We start from the raw sequence: 7,523 nt of genomic DNA, 5'->3' as shown, positions 1-7,523 counted from the left end.
AAGAACCAAAAACAAGATAGGAAAATTGGAAGAGAAAAATACAATAGGTCTCAGAGTTGTAAATGAAGCTCAGTTCCAAATATTGAATGGGACTATTAGTTCTTTACTTATAAACAGTTTTGGCATCTCACTTTCCTTTGAAGCTTAGAAATATTGACATCCCTTGGAACTGGAATCCGGATGATATTACTGATTCTCTTCTTTTAGCTTTTCTTGATTCTTGAACACAGCTTCTTTTTGGTGCTTTACACCTTTGAGCCTAGCCATGACTCTAAGAGTTTTGTTTTTCCGTATTGCCACCGGATACATAAACGCCACAGACATTAGTGCCCAGAGTTACTAAGCGTACTCTTTAGCTTTGGATCACGACTTTAACTGCTCAGTCTCAAGATTTTTACTTGACACATTTACACCACAAGTATTTAGTTAGGGATAGCAACTCCTAACCATTGATGCTCAAAGTCTTGGATCCTTGCTCTTTTCTTTTTCTTTTGAGCTTTTTATTTTCCTTTTTCTTTTATTTTTCTTTTTTTTTCTTTTTGCTGCTTTTTCTTGCTTCAAGAATCAATATTTTTTATTTTTCAGAGAATCGATAATACTTCTCTAAATTCACTGTTCTTCAAGAGTCAATATGCTCAACTTCAATATCAATTATGCACAGTTAATTCATACATTCAGAAAGTAAATACAAGGCCACCACATCTAATTAATTGAAATAGCTCATGATATACTTGAAACTTATGTATCTCTCTATTCCTTTTCAATAAATTTTTTTTCTTTTAAGCATGGTGATGGATACATAGGATATCTTATAACCAGAACAAAAAAAAAGAAAAGTAAATAAAACTAGAAGAAAAAATATTACTTGTGATCATGCATTAGAATAGAAAACAAAGAAAAGAATAAAGTACAATGGAAACAAAATGAACACAAGTATAGGGAATAATGGAGCTCAACCACCTCAGTAACAGCGATTGCTTCTCCCTCCATAGAACCCGATAGGGCGTTTAAGCTCCTCTATGTCTCGCCCTTGTCTTTGATGCTCCTCCCTCATGATCCTCTGATCATCCTTTATCTGATGGAGGGTGGCAGCTTGATCTTGGTGCTCAATTCTCAGCTGATCCACAGAAGAAGTTAGTTCCCCTAGAGATGTGTTCAGTTGGTTCTAATAGTCAAGGGGAGGGAAGTACATTTCCTGAGGGATCTCCGGAATCTCAGGTGCAGGTGGCTGAATAGGCTCATGCTGTGGTCTGTGTGCCTACTCCCTGACATGCTCCATCCTCCTCTTGGTGATGGGCTTATTGTCATCAATCAGGGTATCTCTGGCTACGCCTATTCCAGCTGACTGGCATAGGCAATAGATGAGGTGAGGAAACGCTAGCCATGCTTGGGTGGAGGCTTTTCCAGCTACCTTGTAGATCTCTTGAGGTATTACCTCGTGCACTTCCACCTCATTTTTGAGCATAATGCAGTGAATCATTATTGCTCGGTCTATGGTAACCTCAGATCGGTTACTTGTGGTGATGATGGAGCATTGGATAAACTCTAACCACTATCTAGCCACAGGCTTGAGGTCAAGCCTATCCAGTTGGTAGGGCTTGCCTTGTGCGTCCTTTCTCCACTGAGCTCCTTCCACACAGATATCTGCAAGAACTTGCTCCAGCCGTTGGTTGGAGTTGACCCTTCGAGTGTAAGAGTGTGGGTCTCCTAGCATCTGAGGCAATTATAGCGCCAACCTTACACTTTTCGGGCTAAAATCCAAGAATTTCTCTCTCACCATGGTTTGCTAATTTTTAGATCTTAGGTTTACACTCGTGTCATGCTTTTCGGTGACCCAAGCATTGACGTAAAATTCTTGCACCATGAGAGTTCCAACTCCAGTAATAAGATTGGTCAGAGTTTTCCAATCCCTTCTCTAGATTTCATGTTGGATCTCTAGATATTCCTCTTCTTTGGGCTTAAAGGTGACCTCAGGTATTACCTTTCTATGCCTCACCACATCATAGAAGTGGTCTTGATGAACCTTGGTGAAGAATCTCAATGATTCCCAAGGTTCAGAGGTAGAAGCAGAAACTTTTCCCTTTCTCTTCTTTGAAGATTCACCGGCTTTTAGTGCCATACAGGAAGAGTAGAGGCAAAAAGCTGAGCTCTTGCAACACCAAACTTAAGAACTTTGCTCATCCTCGAACAAATAATAACAAAAGAAAAAGAGAGTAGTAGAAGAAAGAAAAAAATATAGAGAGGAAAGGGAAGAAGGCTTTGGCAAAGTGGGAAAAAAAAAGGAAGAAGAGAAGTGTATGAAGGGTAATGTGGGGGAAGGTAAGAGGATTGTGTAGGTGTGAGATTGATGGGGGGGATGAGGGGGTATTTATAGGGTTGGGATGGGGTAGGGTTCGGCTATATGGGAGGGAAAGAATGGGGGGAAGATTTAAATTTTGAAGTGGGAGGGGTTAGGGGGAAAGGAATTGATGGGATTTATGAAGGGTGTTGGGAATAGGGAAAGTTAGGTGTGGGAATCAGGGTTGAGAAAGTAGGAGAGAGAAGGGAAAGTGAGATAGGTCACTACAAAAAAGTAGGGTTAAAACGGCGGTTATTTTTGGAAATTATGGCAGTTAGAACCGCCATTATTACCAAAATTGGCACCTCCAAGAAACGCCGTTATTCTGGGCGCCATTCTGATTATTACGGCGATTTTCAGATAACCGCAACAATTACCTGTGGATAATACGGCGGTTTTTTAAAGGTTAAAATGGCGGTTTGTAACCGCCATTATTTACACATAAAATGGCGGTTTTTGAGTTGTTTAAAATGGTGGCTATAACAGCCCTTTTTACCAGGATGTTGTGGCATCATTTCTGTTTAAAATGGCGGTTTCTAACCGCCATTTTTACCATTATAACCACCATTTTTATAAAATTATAATGGCATCTTTTGTATTTAAAATGGCAGTTTCCAACCGCCGTTTTTACCAAAATATAATGGCATCATTTTCGTTTAAAATGACAATTTTTAACCACCATTTCTACTAGCATATAATGGCATCATTTTCATTTAAAATGGGGGTTTCTAACCGCCGTTTGTACCTAATTATGATGACAATTTTATGCATTTTAAAATAAGATTGAAACTATCAATTTATAGTGATATTTTCGAAATTCACTTAAAAATCTCGTAATAACGAAAAGGCATAGCCATAAATCAAATATCATAAGATGATTTTTAATTCATACATGATCCAAAAGTCATAATCCAAGTCATAATTGAAATGTCATAATTCAAAAACAAAGTATCAAAGTAGTTGTATATATGCAAATTAAGTTTTTCTTAGAACTCCAATGAGATTGAAGCTTCCAGTGAGCCATTTGCCAGCAGGAACATAGAGCTGAACACCACCTTTTGATTCATACTGACTCAGGTTTTTAATTGCATTTTCAAATGCCTTTGTGTTTGATGTGTTTCCATCACCAACTCCTCCATAATCAGCCAATGATGCATTGTGTGCTTTGCAGTTTATAGCATTGTACTCAAATGAATTACTTCTAGAACCACTCTTTGATCTTCTACTCTCACCTTTCTTTGAATTCAGCAACACAATCACCACAATCAAACCACAAACTAGTCTCATACCCTGCAAAATCAAATATGTAATAAAATAATAAAATATAAAAATAAAAATATATAGTAAAGTTTAATAAAAAAATTGCATAAAAAGAGGGTCTTATTACTTCTATCCTCATGTTTTTATCTTTCAAGAGGAGATTCTTCAAGTATTAAGAGAAAAATAAAAGGCACTTTAATATTTTTTTTTTGAATTTGAGGTGTGTGTGAATGAATGAGTGAAACTATATGTCAAGTATTTATATGAGGGAAGGTTTAATTTATTAGCTATGGCTAAGAGTAGGTTCATGATTTATATAATGTTTGAAGTTTCCTTTATCTGATCATTATTATAATGTTTGAAGTTTTCTTAAAAAAAAAAACTCATTAGATGAAATATCAATAATCATTCCTCTCTTTTTTTTTACATAACAGGCAAGACTAAGCAGTTAAGTCTGTTAAAACTTAAAAAGAAAAGCCTTCAAAGACAAAAACCAGCCATAAGAAACTTTAGGATTTGCTTTCTGTTATCATCTCTTGATTTCTTCTTAATGTTTCTTACTTTTACAAGATTTAGAAAAGCATAATAAAAACAGATTTAATGATTTCAACTTTTGGTTTTACAAAATCTTAAAAACAAGAGATACTATTTTGTTAAAAATCAAAGAAACCATGTTTAAATAAATTTGATCTGTTGCACTTATTTAAGCCTAAACCTGTTTTAGATTCCAACTGTGAACCTTTCAGCAGATTTAGTCTTCAATAAAATAATTGAACGAGCTCATCAATTTAAACTTTGAAGTAAAATATCTTGTACAAACAATCCTCGTGCCACTTGTTGTCACTACCCACTGGAGATTCAAAGATGCAAAAAAGTTAGAGCTTCAAATTATTTATTAGAAATCTTCATCCCACTTGAGATTATTATTTATTTTTAATTAAAAAAATAGATGATGAAAACTACAATTCAAAGGAAGCTAAATAATTGGAATTTGAAACAGAGAGAAAGAGACACAAGTTCAGAGAAAACACTGCTCAATTTTGCTGTTAGTTAAATGGCTATATATATATATCAAAGTGAAGTTAATAAGAAATTAGGGAAACACGGTTCTTCTCATTACTAGAAATTACAATGAAATCATAAAGAACATGTGCTTTTTCTATTTGATAGTTAAGAGGTCTCATAAACCCCCAATATAACTTGCAGATCTTCAACACTAGCAGTATGCCCAACAAATGAAGTATTGTCAATATTCCATGTTGCAGCAGTCGTAGGTATTTTCCTTTTCACTTCAATTAATATCAAGTTGGTTAAGTACTAAATAAATTCATCCCATTTCTACCTATTGATGCACATAAACTAGTTATGCTACGATTTAGGAAATTGCACGATCGGCAAAATTCCTTCCGGCAAGTGCACCGGTTATCGTCAAGTAAAAACTCACAATAGAGTGAGGTCGAATCCCACAAGGATTGGTTGAGTGAGCAATTCGGATTAGAAGTGTGTTCTAGTTGAGCGGAATCAAGATTGAGATGAGAATTTGCGGAATGTAAAGTTGGCGGGAAAAGTAAATGACAAGAAATTAAAATGGCGGAATCTTAAATTGCATGAATTAAAGAGCAGAAACTAAATTGCTGAAATTAAAGGGAATGGGGGTGATTGCATGAATTTAATTGCAGGATGTAAAGAGAAAGTGGAAATCAGAATTGGGGGATTCATTGGGTTAAAGGAGATATTGAGATCTCCGAATCAAAACATGTTTATCTCTTCCTCAAGCAATGCATTCATTGAATTTTGCTTGGCAATCTTATATGATTGGATCCCAATCCCTTGGCTCACCAATTCTCTCTAAAAATGAACAAATTCCCAATCCCTTGGTTTAAATGTTCATAAGAAGAGATGATGCTCTATCACTGATTATACCACACAATTTCATGAACCACAATTTGGTAGGATTACATGTCACAATATCCATCCAAACCCCAATCCAATTCATTGTGAGAAAGCTTCTCTAGCATGAATCCTCCATTCCTTTCCCAAGGTTCCGAAGGATTCCAATTATGGGTAGTTTCTTTCCCAAGACAACTACCCAATGGAATTAGATCGAGAAGCTTTCTAACAAAATTCAAGAGAAAAGATTGAAGAAGAAGATAAACTATTATTGATTCATTGAATTACAATAGAGCTCCCTAACCCAATGAAAGGGGGTTTAGTGAGTCATAGCTCTGAATTCAATTACAAAGAAATGAAAACTAGCTCAATGAAAAGGTAAAAGGTCCTCCCTAACTTAAATTCTATCCTATTTATACACTTTCTATATTGAGCTTCTGTTGAGTTTCTTGGGCTTTGAGGCCTCTCCATGCTTTCCTTTTGCCTTGGGTTTATGATCCATAATCTTGATGAGGCTGTTGATCCAAATTCTGTAACATTTATTGAGCCAACTTAGTGATAATCAAATAATGACACATGACTCAATAAATTGAGATTTCAAACTCATCAATCCTTCAGGCCCAATCCCATAAACCATGATATTCAATTGGGTTTCATACCAAAGTAGGTTTAAGTTAATATTTGTGCTCAAAGACTAACTTAAATCACAATATTTTTGGCCCAGAAACCTTTTCCAAGAGTGGCGTTTAAGTTGCAGTTTAAGCTTAAACTGCAGCTTAAACGCCAGACACTTCCAGTGAGGCCTTTTGTAGAAGCACGTTTAAGCTTCAGTTTAAGGTTAAACTGAAGCTTAAACGTGGAAATGGAAGAAGGTAGCCCTGGAGAGTCATGTAGTTGAACACGTTTAAGCTTCAGTTTAAGGTTAAACTGAAGCTTAAACGTGGAGATAGGAAGGGCAGCCCTGGAGGTCGAACACGTTTAACCTCCAGTTTAAGGTTAAACTGGAGGTTAAACGTGGAAAAGGAAGGAGGCATCCTGGAGGTCGAACACGTTTAACCTCCAGTTTGAGGTCAAACTGGAGGTTAAACGTGGAAGCTTAGAATGGTAGCCCTGGAGGTGTCGAACACGTTTAACCTCCAGTTTGAGGTCAAACTGGAGGTTAAACGTGGAAATGGAGAAAGCAACCCTGGAGAAAAGTTCTTGGTCGAACACGTTTAAGCTCCAGTTTAAGGTCAAACTGGAGCTTAAACGTGGAAATGGCTCCCTGGTGCTCTTCCCACTCCTGGCGTTTAACCTCCAGTTTGAGGTCAAACTGGAGGTTAAACGTGGAACTCCTCCCTGGGTGGCATACTCATTCTGGCGTTTAACCTCCAGTTTGAGGTCAAACTGGAGGTTAAACGTGGAAATGCTTCTTTGGTGAGACCTTCCATTCTGGCGTTTAACCTCCAGTTTGAGGTCAAACTGGAGGTTAAACTTCAATTCCAGCATTTCTTATCCTTCATGATTTTTGGCGTTTAAGCTCCAGTTTAGGCTTAAACTGGAACTTAAACTCCACATGTGATATTCAAGCTTCCTTTATTGATTTTGTTGCTTCCTTGCCTAGCCTCTTCTTCCCTGAAATCATCCAAACAATTGCATCAAAGTCTTGCAAAATTTCATGAGAAATCTTCCATTCATAGCATTCAAGTAATATAACTAAAAACTCATGGAATTTGCATCAAAATCATACTGTTTGGATGGTTCATTGCTTTGTTACTCTTTTAACCCTTCTTGGTTACTTAAAGCTCAAGAAAATGCATAAAACAACTAAAACTAACAGAAAAATGCTAGTGAAACTAGCCTATGATGCCTTGGCATCACAACACCAAACTTAATACTTGCTTGTCCCTAAGCAAGTCCTGAATTATTTGAGAAGAAAGTAGGAAACAGAAAGCAATTACATTGGCTATATTAGCAAGCATTTGAAGTTCATCAGAAGGGTTTTATGCAGAAAGTTGCAGCATCACTTTTTCATACTTATCAGGTAAGATTATCA

Source organism: Arachis ipaensis, chromosome B4 (assembly GCF_059453495.1).
Source record: "Arachis ipaensis isolate K30076 ecotype BB chromosome B4, ASM5945349v1, whole genome shotgun sequence".
Taxonomy (NCBI): domain Eukaryota; kingdom Viridiplantae; phylum Streptophyta; class Magnoliopsida; order Fabales; family Fabaceae; genus Arachis; species Arachis ipaensis.
The sequence above is the reverse complement of the archived record's forward strand: the minus strand, read 5'-3'. Positions refer to the sequence as shown.